This window comes from Zootoca vivipara, chromosome 13, assembly GCF_963506605.1.
Source record: "Zootoca vivipara chromosome 13, rZooViv1.1, whole genome shotgun sequence".
Lineage (NCBI taxonomy): Eukaryota > Metazoa > Chordata > Lepidosauria > Squamata > Lacertidae > Zootoca > Zootoca vivipara.
Genome location: NC_083288.1, coordinates 18,142,270 through 18,157,546, shown reverse-complemented (window position 1 = coordinate 18,157,546; position 15,277 = coordinate 18,142,270).

Here is a 15,277-nt window from a genome sequence, read left to right as displayed (position 1 = left end):
ACATTAAGTTATGGGTGCAGTGGAAAGGCGTATCATGGGAAACAGGCGCTTTGGCCTAGATAAAAGCTGGAACCAGGCCCACATTTCAACATGGGGGGGGGGGTGTCATATACGAAACCTCCATTTTTTTAAAAAAAAAGTGAAATATATCAGCCTTCAGTGCTCAAAACTGGCAGGTTTTTGTTAGAGCGTGGATTCCCAAATTTGCATCTCCAGCTGTTTTTGGACTACAACTCCCGCCATCCCTGACCACTGGTCCTGCCAGCTAGGGATGGTGGGAGTTGTAGTCCAAAAACAGCTGGAGGGCCAAGTTTGGGAAGCACTGGGTTAGAGTGCTAGCCTGAGACCTGGGACACCAAGGCTCAAATATTCACTGAGCCCCAAATCTCGGCCGGTGATCTTAAGGCATTCGCTGTCTCTTAACCTAACCTACCTCACAGGGTTATTGTGAGGATTAAATGGTGAGGGGCGGGAGCCCTATATTCTACCTTGAGCTCCTTAGAGGAAAGGTGGGACAGACGTCTAATAAAGGATTAAATAAAAATAAATATTTATCATTGTGGCTCCCTCTACTCAACCCTGCCTCTAGGGTTACTTAATTACTTAAGCCAGAGTGCTTTTCTGCTATAGCAGTTCAATAGATAATGTTTTTGCACTTAGGAAAGGAGACTGCTCCCCCTTGCAACTTTCCCCCTGGTGATGGTTCATGAGCTGCACCCAGAAGGCATGCACTAAGAGCTAGTTTCAGCTCCTGCCATCCCTGGATAGCTGCTTTGGCAATGCTTGGAGGGTCGTGGCAATGCCTGCTCCACTTTGGCCATACCTACCTGCCTGGTCCTCTTGGCTCAGTTGGGGCAATATGGGCAGGGAGCTCACAGCCACCTGGCGCAAGACACTGGTGCTGTGCCTCCCCATTGCTGCAAGTAAGCCCCACTGGAAGGGGGCCCACAGATGCTGGAGCCACGAGGGAGAAGGGGAGAGGTCAGTGTGCTGCAGGCGCAGCGATGGAGCCAAAGTGACGCGACCAAATCTGAGCCTGCGTCAAGCCGGCCTCCCTGCCAATTCAGTGGAAGTGGATAGCTCAGTGGGTTAGAGCGCGGAGCCAAGGCTGCAGGTTCAATCCCCGTCAGGGACAGCTGCATATTCCTGCATTGCAGGGGGGTTGGACTAGATGATCCACGGGGTCCCTTCCAACTCAATGATTCTCTGAGACCCCCTCGCCCCTTGATAACTGACAGCTAGATAACCCTGGTGCCGGGAAGCCAGATAATCAGTGCTGCTGCACCCTGCCTTGCCAACCGCTCCATCCTCTGGACAGTCATAAGCAGGCAAGTGGGCACTAGCACAGGGATCAGCAAACTTTTCATCAGGGGGCCGGTCCACTGTCCCTTTTGGGGGAGTGGACTATATTTTGAAGGTGAGGAAATGAACAAATTCCTATGCCCCACAGATAACCCAGAGATGCATTTTAAATAAAGGGCACATTCTACTCATGTAAAGACACGCTGATTCCCAGACCGTCCGCGGGCCAGATTTAGAAGGCGATTGGGCCGGATCCGGCCCCCGGGCCTTAGTTTGCTTATCTGTGCTGACTAGCAGGTGGCAGGCTGAGCTTGGTAGGGAAGGGCCCCATTCATTCTGATGGACCGTCCTTCGTTGGCTGCACCTTCAACCTGCACCTAGCAGGGATATGGGCAGGGATAGGAATTCTGGAGCGAACCAGTGGCAGTTCTGCACTCAGGAGCTGAGATGCTATTTGATTGTCAGCTTCTTCCTCAGCATTCTTAGCCTCTAGGTCTGGAGATTCAATATGGAAAAACTGATGAAACAGCTGCGGAGAACGTTTTCCACTCTGGGCATATTCTTCATTCTCTTTTTTTCAAAAATGCAAAGCCTGCTGCCAATGACTTTGAAGACAGTGAAATTTGCAGAGGACGTTGAGGAGCAGCGGGGACTTGCTATAAGCAAGAATGAACACATGATAAATCCATAAGGGCTAGTATTTGGCTGTAAGGAAACGAAAGAAAAGTCTTGCTCACATCAGCGCTTCTTTACCTGGAACAGGAATGGCAGAAGGTGCAGCATATATCTGCTGCTAGATCCCCGGATGAGTTGCAGTAGCTTGTCAGTGTTCCTGACTTTAAATTGTCAACAGCAAAAGACGCTCCACCACCCCACTCCAAAGTACCACATTTCCCCGCCTATAAGATGCCCCCATGTATAAGACACCCCCTATTTTGGGGGACTCCGGTTTAAGAAAATGGGGGAAGATCTATCCGTGTATAAGACACCCCCAAATTTTGGACATTATTTTTAAGGGGAAAAAACCTAGTCTTACACACGAAAAAATTTGGTACATTGTTATAATCCCTGGCGTGTTGTAACATGGATGCTTGTTTGTGTTTACAGAACATCTCAAGTATATGATTCCTGATACAGTGGTACCTCGGGTTGCGGACCTGATCCGTTCCGGGGTGCCGTTCGCATCCCAAAACGTCCACAAGCCGAGCGGCGCTTTGCGCATGCACAAAAGCACAACAGAACGCTTCTGCGCATGCGTGAAGCACACAGAATGCTTCTGCGCATGCGCGCATGGTGGAACCCGGAAGTAAACACTTCCGGGTCCACTGTGTTCGTATCATGAAAAAACGCAACCCGCAGCGGATGCAACCCGAGGTATGACTGTACCAGAAATCTACAGGGTCATATATACCAAAACTTTTCAAATCCCCTCCCATACCAGAAATCCATAACAGAGATGAAAGACACACAAAAGTAACTTTGATTTTGAAAACAAGAGAAGGTTGCCATCTCCCAGGGAAGTCTGAAGATGTGCAGATGACCCTTGTTTTGAAGACTTTACAAGGCAGTTAGGCCAGCCTATCCTTATGTCCATCTATTAGATTTTAAATTTATTCCAAACCCAGAATGCTGGGTTTCCATTGTAGAATTTGGATTGCAGAATTTAGCATGCACACGCGCCACACACACACGTGCAAGAAGACCTGGCAGAAACTGCTTAGCCCTCCCATGAATATAATTCAATCCTTACTAGAACTATATAAAGAGAGAATGCAAGCTAGATTGGGAAATGGGGGAGGTTGGAAGGGAGGAGTGGTTGCAGACTTGGGGTAGGGGTGGGTGAGAGCAGCCACATCATTAAAGGAGTCTTGGCCAAAAGCGGGGTCCTTGATTCAGAGCAGCTGCACCAGGGATAGAGAGAGAGAAATGGCTGCCTAGCCAGTAGAGGAGTTTCACCAAGAGGAGAGAGAGAGAGATGGGGAGCTGGCAGACACGACAGAATTTGCAACTGGGCAGAGGTTTTCAAGAGAAGGGAGGGAAGCATCTCTTCCGAATGCTTCACTTACAAAAGGGGGTGGGGTTGGGGGAATAATTTATACATCAGGTTTCATCCCTTCGCTTTGACCTCATTCCAGGCAAGAAAGAAGGGAGAGGAACTCAGATGCCACGTGTTCCAAATGCCGGGAATTGTGGTCTGGCAGAACATTGTGCTGAAAAAGAAGAGAAACTTCTTAACGCTGCCTTTTCTTCTTGGTACCCTTCTCATCCTTTGCTTTTGACGGGAAGGACTTCGGCCGGCAAAAACCAAAAAACGCCCTGCTTATCCACAAAACTTATTCCAGAACAGGAGGTTCTCACTGTTGCCACACTTAGGTGTTGCAAGATCTGCATGTACACAATGCATTAACATGTGCGCGCAAACACACGCTGCACCACTTCCTTTCATCACAACAAATATTCACAGTATCCCAGAGGGAAAGCCACATTCAAATGTTGCCACCAATTCACCATTCTGATGATGTGTCCCAGGGCAGGTGGTAGAGAGGATGGTCTAAACCACTGAGCCTCTTGGGCTTGCCGATCAGAAGGTTGGCGGTTCGAATCCCCGTGATGGGGTGAGCTCCTGTTGCTCTGTCCCAGCTCCTGCCAACCTAGCAGTTCAAAAGCACACCAGCGCAAGTAGATGAATAGGTACTGCTCCGGCGGGAAGGTAAATGGCGTTTCCGTGTGCTCTGGTTTCAAGGTCTCGCTGCGCCAGAAGCGGTTTAGTCATGCTGGCCACATGACCCAGAAAGCTGTCTGTGGACAAACGCCGGCTCCCTTGGCCTGAAAGCGAGATGAGCACCACAACCCCATAGTCGCCTTTTATTGGACTTAACCATCCAGGGTTGAACTAGATGATCCTCGGGACCTCTTCCAACTCTAAAATTTTATGATTCTATGAGACCACAAGCATGGGCAAATGTGACTTTAGCAGCTGCTATGCAGATAAGTCAAATAGTCCACAAGCTGCATTGCTCAAGGAGAGGTAGGGAGGGAGAGGGAGAGAGAGATCTTAGTCTCCAGAACTGCCTAGGCCCAGTGGCACTGTCAGGATAGGACATTTGTGGAGATGCCCAGGGCCCCCCTTAGCAGAATGAACACGAGGGTCAATCTGCCACATTTTGGCTTGCCACATTTTGAATTACCATCTCGAGCTGGGGGCAGAATAAGACCACTAAGTCTAAAATAACTGCACTATTGCCTGGACTTTTAGCTATGTTTGTTGGTGCCTCAGGTGGAAGTGAAATTGCCCTTGCTTTATGCATCATATCCCCTTTATTTCAAATACTGCTGTTCCATAAGAGAGTCTAGAGAAGGAAGCCTGGCTCCAGAATGCCCCTTATTTTATTTTATTTCTGAGAATTTTTTTATTTTTATCATGTTCTGGCAACGCCTGCAAAGTTTCCAGCTCTGCTGTTGTCTGTGAAGAAACATTTGGCCAGTGCTGTTGAATGGCAACCTTTAAAGTACTTGAAGGCTGAATTACAGGTGAGGAAGAAAGAGTACAGTTCCAGGCCCACTCTGTACTTCCCCGTGCAATTCTTGCATGTGTAGGCAAAAGGGGGCAGGGGGAATAGGATGAATGTTAATGGAGATTTCTCATAGTAAGGCAAGGGGTCATCAGCATGGATCAACATGGCGCCCGCAAAGACAATGGAGCCCTCAAGGTCTTCCCTTGGCACCTACAAAGCTTCAGAGCCCCCTGCCACTCACTCATGGCACCCTTGGCCTTTAGGTGATGAGGTCCCCCTTCCTCCCTCAAATATACGTAGAGCTGAAGGACGAAGTTGGAAGAATGACGCTCTTCCCCACTTCCTCTTTCAACTCTATATGCTTTTTGAGGCTCAGGTTAATTCTGCTGACTCCAAATTTCCCACTCGGAACGTGAAGTCTGTGCACACTTTATCTCTCTCTGTCTTGGGGGCCTGGAAGGTGGAAGAATAGTCACTTGTGGGGATGGTGCCCATGGCATTCCCGAAAAACACAAATGCAGCTATATGCCTATGCTTGTGACACCTCTGTTGAACCAAGAGGTTCTGCCCCTTCAAGTTCTGTTGATACTTTGTTCGATATTTTCTTTTCCAAGCTCTCCCCTTGCAGCTGGAGGGGAGAGGAGAACATTGTTAAATAAACACACATTTGACTCAAATTTTAGTTTTGGTTTTTGGCAGAATTTAGGCCACAACTTTATCGATTACAGAATGTGAGTGGTTGCATAGGCTCTGGTTCGACTAGCTCCCTGCACCCTTGCAGGCAGCGCTGACCCAGAGCTCTATCAAAGGTCAGCCGAGGGTAAACACCTGAGGTAGGTAGAATGCCTGGGAACAGACTATGTCCACTCCCCAGATGCTCCCCTGGACTCAGGGACGGGCACAACCCGCTCTCGGGGGTTGACCAAACCAAGTGAGTCCCTGGATCCCTTTAATGGAATACCCTTCACATAGGGATGGCGAGACCGTTCTCCCATCCCTATCACCTGAACCAGTGCCTATCCGCAACCTTACAAGTTGTGACAATTTGCTACATGGCAGGTGAAACCCAAATGGCAACAGCAAATCAGCCAAGTGGGGGAAATTCCTGCTGTGCCCCTGTCCCAACGACAGACGACACATGATGGCATAGCAAGGTCAATCGCAAAATGCCCTAATTATAGGGAGAGGTGGGTGCAGGGCCGGCTCTAGGTAGACTCCCAGTGGTGCGGTGCGCCAGGGCGCCGGGCCAGTAGGCAGGGTGCCATACTGCGCCCTGCGAGGGCGGGGGCGCCGGAGTGATCTCCGCCCCTCAGCGCCAGGGCGGCCGACCTGCTCGAGACTGCCCTGGGTGGGTGGGTGTTCCGATACATGCGCCGAAAGAGGAAGCTCTGGGTCACGTGCATGGGTATATATAGGTCCCTCGTTACATTTAGACAGCGCCCCAATGGCCAGATTAAACCCAGCAATGAGGGACCTACCAGTCGGGTGTTGTGGCTGTCCAAAAGACCCACCCACAACCCGGAGGTCAGTCTCCAGGTCTCACCGCAACACGTGCCCTCTTTTAGGGAGGACACGCTTTACTGGGTTGCTGCAGTAATCTCTCCCGGCAGATTTGGGTTCTCTCCGCTTTTCGGATTCAGGGCTCTAAGAACTGTAGCTCTGATCAGCGTTCGCAGGCCTCCGGCCTCCAACATACCACATTATTGTTGGGGGTGGTGATTATGGGGTTTGTGGGGGTGCTGACGGACTGCATGGAAAATGATAATCTTCATTCCTTGGGGATGTGGGGTATGGAGGATTCTCCCTGCACTGCTGGCCACAGTGTGTCCAAATGTATTAGGAACAAGGAACTACAGTTCCCACAATGCAGCGCAATAGCACATGGAGACTTAGGCGGCTTGCAGCTTGCACTCCAGGAATCAACCCTACCTCGTTGCACGTGTCACCCCCCAGAAGATTCCTCAGGCTGCCAGGGAGGACCCCAACTCTTGCCACTCAGAGACCTCGAAGTGCCGATGTGGGGCTGTCCTAAGCTCAGCCCTGTTGATGCCGCAGCTGTGCACAAGGGCCTCTGGGAGTTCTCCACCTAATTTGTGGCCAGAGAAATTGCAGCGCTGGTGGGGAAAACCAGCTCAGTAAATCTCTGCAGCCGAAAGATAAATTCTCTCAATGGTTTCTCTGGGGTGGGGCTCACCATTAGCAGTGGTAGGAGCACAATGCTTCCGTTTCCCCCAGAAATGTTTTTTTTTGGGGGGGGGATGTCCGAGGCAGCAGGGAGGTTGATGTTGTGGGCAAACATTGGCGCTTTGCCAACTGCCCCACCACCCTGCCCCTCTCCCTCCTGGTGAGAACAAACTACCCAGCTGCTAGGAAGCTAGCGCAGCAGCTCTGCCCCAATCTCCAAGCCGCTTCTGGCTGCTGCTTCAGGTGGCAACAGCCGCTGCCACTGTACTGGCAGCCCGGCGGCCATTTTGCCTCAAATCTAGCATCGCGTCAGGGCCTTGTGTGTAGGAGACGTGCCTCCCGCCAGAAAAGAGGTGAAACAAAGAAAAATATACATTTCCTCTGAAAAATAGTCATCACTTTGAAATGTTTCACCTCAGCTCTAGGTTACGCTGGGGAGAACTTCCTCGGAAGAATAGTTCGGCTGTGGGGTGAGTTGTCTGTGGGGGGCAACGAGGAGACTCTCCTTCCTTAGGACTGAGAGATATCCACATTGCCATTTGTGCGTGAGGGTTGCAGGGGGTGAGGGTCCATTGGCGGGCAAAGCGGACTTGGGAGAAGAGGGCTCAGGGAGAAGATCCTTCCAAGGATCTATCCGTCCAAGATCCTTTGCCGACCGGTGTCGCACAGTACAGCAAAGCCTGAGCACATCCTGTAATCGAAAGCAGATGCGTTTCGGCTGCCGCTGAAAAAGGAAACCCAAGCCATGAGGAATTTCTGCCGGCTCCTGTGCCCAGATTGGTCTCTCTCTCCCCCCCTTTTTTTCTTCCTTCCTTTCTTTCTCCCCGCTGCCCCCATTCTTTCGGTCTCCTCCCTCCCTCGTTGCAGTCCCTTCCCTGCCCCCAATGAGAAGGCTTTCTTTCATCTTGGCCGCTTTCCTCCAAGTCCTCCCCCCCCACCTCCACCTCCTTTGCAGATCAGCTGATGCTACTTACTGGCTCCCACACCAAAAGTGGGTTTGGTGGAGCTTCCAGCTGGGAGGAGCAGACACGTCCTCAGGCCTCCGGATCGGCATCTGTGCCGGGGAGACAGCTATCCACGTCGGCAACCGTGGCGAAGAGAGAGGAGGGGAAGGGAGGGAGCTCCAACCTGGGGGGGATGACAGCATGCTGGAGGGTGGAAGCCTTCCACCAGGCAGTCTCTTGGTGCTCCAGCTCGGGTTTAATTTTGCCCTGTCCTCCCCGGACAGAATTGTGACACAGCCATTTGAAAATGGTGTGAAACTGTCCCGGGTTGGCAGCACAGGTTGTGGGAGAGTGTCCTGACACATACAGCGGAGATGGGTCTTTGTGAGTCGGGTGCTTGGGGACAGTATTTGTTTGTTTGTTTGTTTGTTTGTTTGTTTGTTTGTTCGTTCATTCATTCATTGATGCTTTTGCGGCCAGCTTAAGAGATTTCAGAGCTCCATCTGGTATGCAGGCTGAGACCCTACCTGCCCGCAGACTGTCTCGCCAGAGTGGTGCATGCTCTGGTTATCTCCCGCCTGGGCTACTGCAATGTGCTCTTCGCGGGGCTACCTTTGAAGGTGACCCGGAAACTACAACTAATCCAGAATGCGGCAGCTCGACTGGTGACTGGGAGCGGCCGCCGAGACCACATAATGCCGGTCCTGAAAGACCTACATTGGCTCCCAGTACGTTTCCGAGCACAATTCAAAGTGTTGGTCCTGACCTTTAGTGCCCTAAACGGCATCGGCCCAGCATACCTGAAGGAGCGTCTCCACCCCCATTGTTCAGCCCAACACAGAGGTCCAGCTCCAAGGGCCTTCTGGGGGTTCCCTCCCTGCGAGAAGTGAGGTTACAGGGAACCAGGCAGAGGGCCTTCTCGGTGGTGGCGCCCACCCTGTGGAACACCCTCCCATTAGATGTCAGGGAAATAAACAACTATCTGACTTGTAGAAGACACCTGAAGGCAGCCCTGTTTAGGGACGTTTTTAATGTTCAGTGCTTTTTAAATATTTTGTTGGGAGCCACCCAGAGTGGCTGGGGAAATTATTGCTGTTATTACAGCCTCCTCAGAAAGGTGGTCCAAGTCAAGAAGCAGTGAGCTGCCATCTTTGTCAAGGGCTGGAGATGTGGAAGGCCATGGTTGAAAAGCAGCCAAAGGTCTTGGTGGAAGTGAGGAGAAGCACCAGGGCAGCTGAGAAGGTGGGGCAGTGATTAAATCAGGCCGCTTTGAACCCTCCGAGTTGGTCTTGTTTAGGTTTTTTTTTTTTTTGTGAGATTCGGTTTGCACACTCAAAGCAGTCCGGTTTACCTTTTGGCCTGACAGGAGATGCAAGGCAAGGCTTGCTCTGCATAGCTTATTGTCCCCTGGAATAAAATATGCACATTGCAAAATGAATTTATTTATTTGGGTTTTTTCAGATTAAAATTTTACGGTCACATATCCAACATACAACATAAAAACAAGATTCCAAAGAATCTCCTGGACTTCCATCCTCCCCTTTGTGGGTCCTATCGTTAATCATTTCCTCCTGCATCTTGTATAATAATCCAAATCTTTTACCTCCCCATTGTGTCCAAAATTCACCATTAAACTACAAGTTCTATTCCAATCCTACTAACGATTTTAACTGTTTACAATGGTTTTTAAGATAAGTTATAAATTTTCCCCATTCCTTATTGCAATTTTGGTCTTCCTGTTTTCTGATTCTTCCGTTCATTTGAGCCCTTTTGGCACAATCCATCAACTTGATCTGCCATTCTTATCTGGTCAGGATTTTATCTTCTTTTGGGATTTCGGCACTTAGAATTTCTAAAAGGAGGGCTTTGCAAAATAAACCTTGCAAAAGATAAGAGAGCTCCTTCACATTTGCTCGGTTTGCATGCTTTAGCTTTCTTTGGCAAGTAATGGGGATTGCTTGGTTGCCGTCCCTTCCCCCCGGTTGTTATTATTATTAGCAAGGCACACACACACACACACAGCCATGCCCATTGGCTGCAGTCGTCCCCAAACTCTCTCCTGACAGCCTGGCACTGCCCTCCTTGTTATCTCTTGAGTCTCCTCCCCATCCACTCCTCTTGTTGCCATTTTCTATACATATACATAGACTTGTAGAGTTGGAAGTGACCCATAGGGTCATCTAGTCCAGTGTTTCCCAACCAGTGTGCCTCCAGATGTTTTGGGACTACAACTCCCATCATCCCTAGCTAGCAAGACCAGTGGTCAGGAATGATGGGAGTTGTAGTCCCAAAACATCTGGAGGCACACTGGTTGGGAAACACTGATCTAGTCTGACCCTCTGCAAGGCAGGAATATGTAACTGTCCCCTATGGGGAATTGAACCAGTGATCTCAGTGTTATCAGCAACATGCTCTAACCAACCGAGCTATCTATCTGATCAGCTCTGAGATCGTATTGGTTCTATGGCAGGTCCCATGGCAGGCATTGGCTTAACTGCTCTGATGTCATGGAAGGGTGGGCGGGTTGACTTTGGCCATTCATTTTGAGCGTCTAGTGGACAAGGAGTCTTGGGAAATATAAGAACTGGAATGTCAAGATCCTTGAGGTACTTTTCTTTAAATCCTTTTGCGTTCCCTGCACCCCAGTCTAGGGTCTTTAGGACAAACCTTGGTGCAGAATAATAATTTATTGCTTCTCGGCCTTTTGGCTACAATCAAATATAGAATAATAATTGGTTTTGGTGGAAGCTGATGGTGCAGGCTTTAATACAAGGTGTGACCAGAAAGTTTGGTGAATGGTCACATACAATCATCATTGGAAACCCATGAAATGCTCACAATTGTGTACAGAGATGAAGCTGTAACTTGAAAGTGTATGAGTGGTTTAAGTGTTTCCGTGAAGGGCAGCAAACCATCGAAGATGACCCTTTGGTCTATCAGACTGTCAATGAGCAAAATGGTGGCAAATGTCAACAGAATTCATGAGTTATTGATGCGGGATTGGTGTTTGTGCGGCGGGCCAGAGGGTGGGGGAACGTGCTCCCAAACGCGCGCGCACTCGCTTTTTCTGGCGCACCGCCAGAAATGGCTTCTGCGCATGTGCAGACGTCATTTACAGTGCACTTCCAGGTCGGTGCGGCACCAGAAATAGTTTGTGTGCGTGCTTATGGGAGCGCGTCCCTCCGCCCTCCTGCCCGCGCATGCGCACAAGCTATTTCTGGCGCCACGCCGACCTGGAGATGGGCAACTGCACCGCGGCACACCAGTAAGAGCTGGCGGTGGCAGTCGTTGGGGGCCACACAATTGGCTCACGCGGGCCGCATCCGCCCCCCGGGCCAAACAAGACAACACATGCCATTTTTCGCTACCGGAGCTGAAGCGTTTAGCTGGTGGAACTTTCTGCCTCGCTTCCTCTCTTGATGTAGGGAAATAGGTGTTTATTTAGGTCAGACAGAGATTAAAAGCAGCAGCCCAGCCCTGCCTGTCAGGGTTGGGGTGGAGAACATGAGATGGTCGGGGCAGGTATAAATAACGTCCCAGTATGTGTGTAGGAAGGTAAAGGAATGTGATTTAAAACCCACTGAAGCACATGAGAGTTGGGGGAGAAAGGCCAATCTAGAAGGCTTGTGCCCATCCCTCTCCAAATGCCTAACTTTGCTGGCATGAACGACATTTTCTCCACGGTTTTTGTTTGTTTTTTTTTTAAAAAAAGCTGCTTCTCATTCGTGAAGCACAGTTTGCTTGTAGGATTTGTAAGGTTCAAACTCAGCATTCAGAGGCAATCATTTGTGCCGCAAGCCCATGCATTGCTGTACAACCTACAACTCCCACAGGGCCGGTGCTAGGTTTTTTTTTGCGTCCTAGGCAAGATCACCTTCTGGTGCCCCCCACCCCAATAAAAAATAAAAAATAAAATAAAAATAAATAAAAATAGAAAAATAGAAAATAGAAAATAGAAAAATAAAAAGTAGGGGGGGGGAGTAGAAAAATAAAAATAAAATAAAAAACAGCTGAGAGGCGCGGGGAGGTGGTCCCAGGCTCCCGCTCCCGTGCTCCTCCAGAGCCTGGGGCCACCTCGCTGCACCTCGGGATAGCGGCCTGAAGCCGCTCTACAGCTGACAGGCGCAGCGAGGTGGCCTCAGGTTCGCACTCCCGTGCGCCTCCAGAGCTTCGCGCAGGGAGTGCGATCCTGGGGCCACTTCCACTGCGCCTGTGCACGCACGTGCTTCTGTAGAGTGGCCTGAAGCCGCTCAGCACTGGGGGGGCAGGCTGGCCAGCGCCCGCTCCATTCTGGCGCCCTAGGCAGCTGCCTAGGTCGCCTGAATGGATGCGCTGGCCCTGAACTCCCATGATCCCTAGCTAAGAGGACCAGTGGTCAGGGATGATGGGAATTGTAGTCTGGAGGGCCGAAGTTTGGGGATGCCTGCTGTACACCCTTGTGCAAATTAATTGAAACAAATCATGTTTTCTATGCCACTTCGATCAGTCTGTCAAGCACCCACAAAAGAAGGTGTTTTGGGGGTGCTTCATTTATTATAGTGTCTGAAACCTGTAGCCAATAGAAGGAATGATGCGCTCGTCACAATATATTGAGGTTCTATGAAAGAGAGTTATTCCAGAGCTGGAAAAGAGGTATCCTGGCAGTATTGGGATATTGCAGCAGGACCTAGCCCCCTGTCACACATCAAAAGTGGTGAAGAAATTCATGAAAGAGCAGCAAATACAGGTACTTGATTGGCCAAGGAATTCCCCGGACGTAAATCCCATTGAGAATTTGTGGGCTACATGCAAAAGTTGCCTTCGTGCTGTAGACTGTACGACTATGGAGAACCTCATTCAGGCACTGATTCAAGTGTTGTACAGGGATCCGAAAATCAACAGGGACTGTTCGAAACTAGTAGATTCCATGGCAAACCGTGTTCAAATGCTGCTTAAAAATAGCAGAGGTCATATCCATTACTAATGTACGTGTATGTGAGTTTTGTACAATAAACTACTGTACTAAATTCATGGTTTGTTTCAATTAATTGGCAGAAGGGTGTAGTTGTTGTTATTTGTCGAGGGCCACATTCCCCTGGAGGAACGCTGCCAGGGGCCACTAGCTGAAGCCAGTTCTGGGCAGCGCCGGAGCCTAGAGTGGGTGGACCATACTTTTGGCATCTCTTTCTCCCATCCTGGTTTCCCTTCCTCTTCCAAACCCTTTCAGGGGGTTGGGCAGGTGGTGGGGAGGTGGGTAGATCTCTCTTGCAAGAAACCTCAACCCTTCACTTGGAGGAGGTGTCTCCCAACAGGAAAGGGAGGAGCTGTCTGCTTCGCTTCTCTCAGTTTTTCGTTTTCCCCAGCCTCCACATTTCTGCAGCAATTTGCAATTCTTTTTTTTTACAAATCCTCATGAAACTCCTTCAGGATCTCAGTGTGAATTCCTCCCCGATGGACACATTTTTGTATGTTGTTTTGATGAAGATGCCTGTTTCGTCAATCAATTTATCCTAATTTAATGGATTTTTGTATATTTCACCACCACCACCACCAATAGTCATTTTTACACACAGGTTCTCCTGAATACATACATCTCTCTCTCTCTCTCTCTCTCTCTCTCTCTCTCTCTCTCTCTCTCTCTCTCTCTCTCTCTCTCTCTCTCTCTCTCACACACACACACACACACACACACACACACACACACCAACAACAACACTGATTAGAGAACTGCTCAGCAAATTTCAGACAAGTTTTTGGTTAGCGTATTGTTTCAGAGACTGAAAATGTGATCGATTCAGCTCTAAATGAGAACCGAATCAAATTTCTCTGCCGCCCCTTCCATAGTTCCATCCATCTTGGCTCTAATCCCTAATTTCCACACACACACACACCTGTTTCCCTGCCCTCTTCTGCCCTTCTTCTCCTTCCAACTCCCTGTACTGTTGTACCTCGGAAGTTGAACACTTTGCGACTCAAACGTTTTGGCTCCTGGACACCGCAAACCCGGAAGTTAGTGTTCTGGTTTGCAAATGTTCTTTGGAACCCAAACGTCTGACGCTGCTTCCATTTGGCTTCCATTTGGCTGCAGGAGCTTCCTGAAGCCAATCAGAAGCCACAACTTAGTTTCCGAACCTTTTGGGAGTCGAACGGACTTCCCGAATGGATTACATTTGACTTCTGAGGTACGACTGTATGGGCATGGAAACTAGTGTGGTATGAGCTTCAGTGTCTGAAGAAGTGTGCATGCACACGAAAGCTCATACCAGTAACAAACTTAGTTGGTCTCTAAGGTGCTACTGGAAGGAATTCTTTTTTATTTTGTTTCGATCTTTTATTGTGTTTTTAATATTCTATTCTGAGCTGCCCAGATGGGCGGGGTATAAATAAATTGTTGTTGTTGTTCATAATGATTATGATGATGATGTTACACAAATTAAAGCGCTAATGGACAGAAGCTCCTAGCCCTAACAGGAGTTCCCAAGTGTTCGTCAGAACATTTCAAAAATTGTACAAAAACTGGTGTGAATCACTAATGTTCCCAAGTTTTTAAGAAGTTTAATAACATCCTATGATTTAGTAAAGTTTAAAAATGTCTTATGGTTCTCACATTTTGACACACGCAACATACAGCTTATTTAATTAATATGGATCTGTAAATTATCCCCGAACATCTTGGTGAGGGCAGTATCAGCCTCCTTATTAGATCATGCTCCTTAACTCCTCAGTGTCCAGCCGCTCAAAGGATCATTTCTCCTCCCCTGCACTTCATTCAGCCTCCAGGCAATGATAAATCAAGGGGAAACCCTTCTACATCCCATCTCTCCAAGCATCTCTGGAGAAGAACCGCCACTGCTCCTCTCCCTCCCAGGACATTCCTTTGGGATCATTACTCATCTGGAGTTGTCCCTAAAAGGAGAGAGATTCTCATGAAAACAGGGAGGAGGGAGAGTTGTGGTTAGGTCTGCGAGGAGCTGGGAGTTGAGAATAATGTCCTCCTACAGCACCAAGTAATAATGTAGAAAGAAAAAGGAAGAGGGAGGGAGGAAGGGAGGAAGGGGGGAAGGGGGGGAAGGAAGGAAGGAAGGAAGGAAGGAAGGAAGGAAGGAAGGAAGGAAGGAAGGAAGGAAGGAAGGAAGGAAGGAAGGAAGGAAGGAAGGAAGGAAGGAAGGAAGGCTAGATGATAGAGAGAGAGAGAGAATAAAGGAAAGGAAAGACACTAGGAAAAGTGTTAGGCAGCCAGAAATGGAGAAATGAAGAAAAATGGATCAAAAAGAAAAATGCTGAATTGAGGAAATGAAAGTTTACTTGAGACTAAATAAGAAGACAAAGGAAATTTAAGATGGGAAGGTAGAT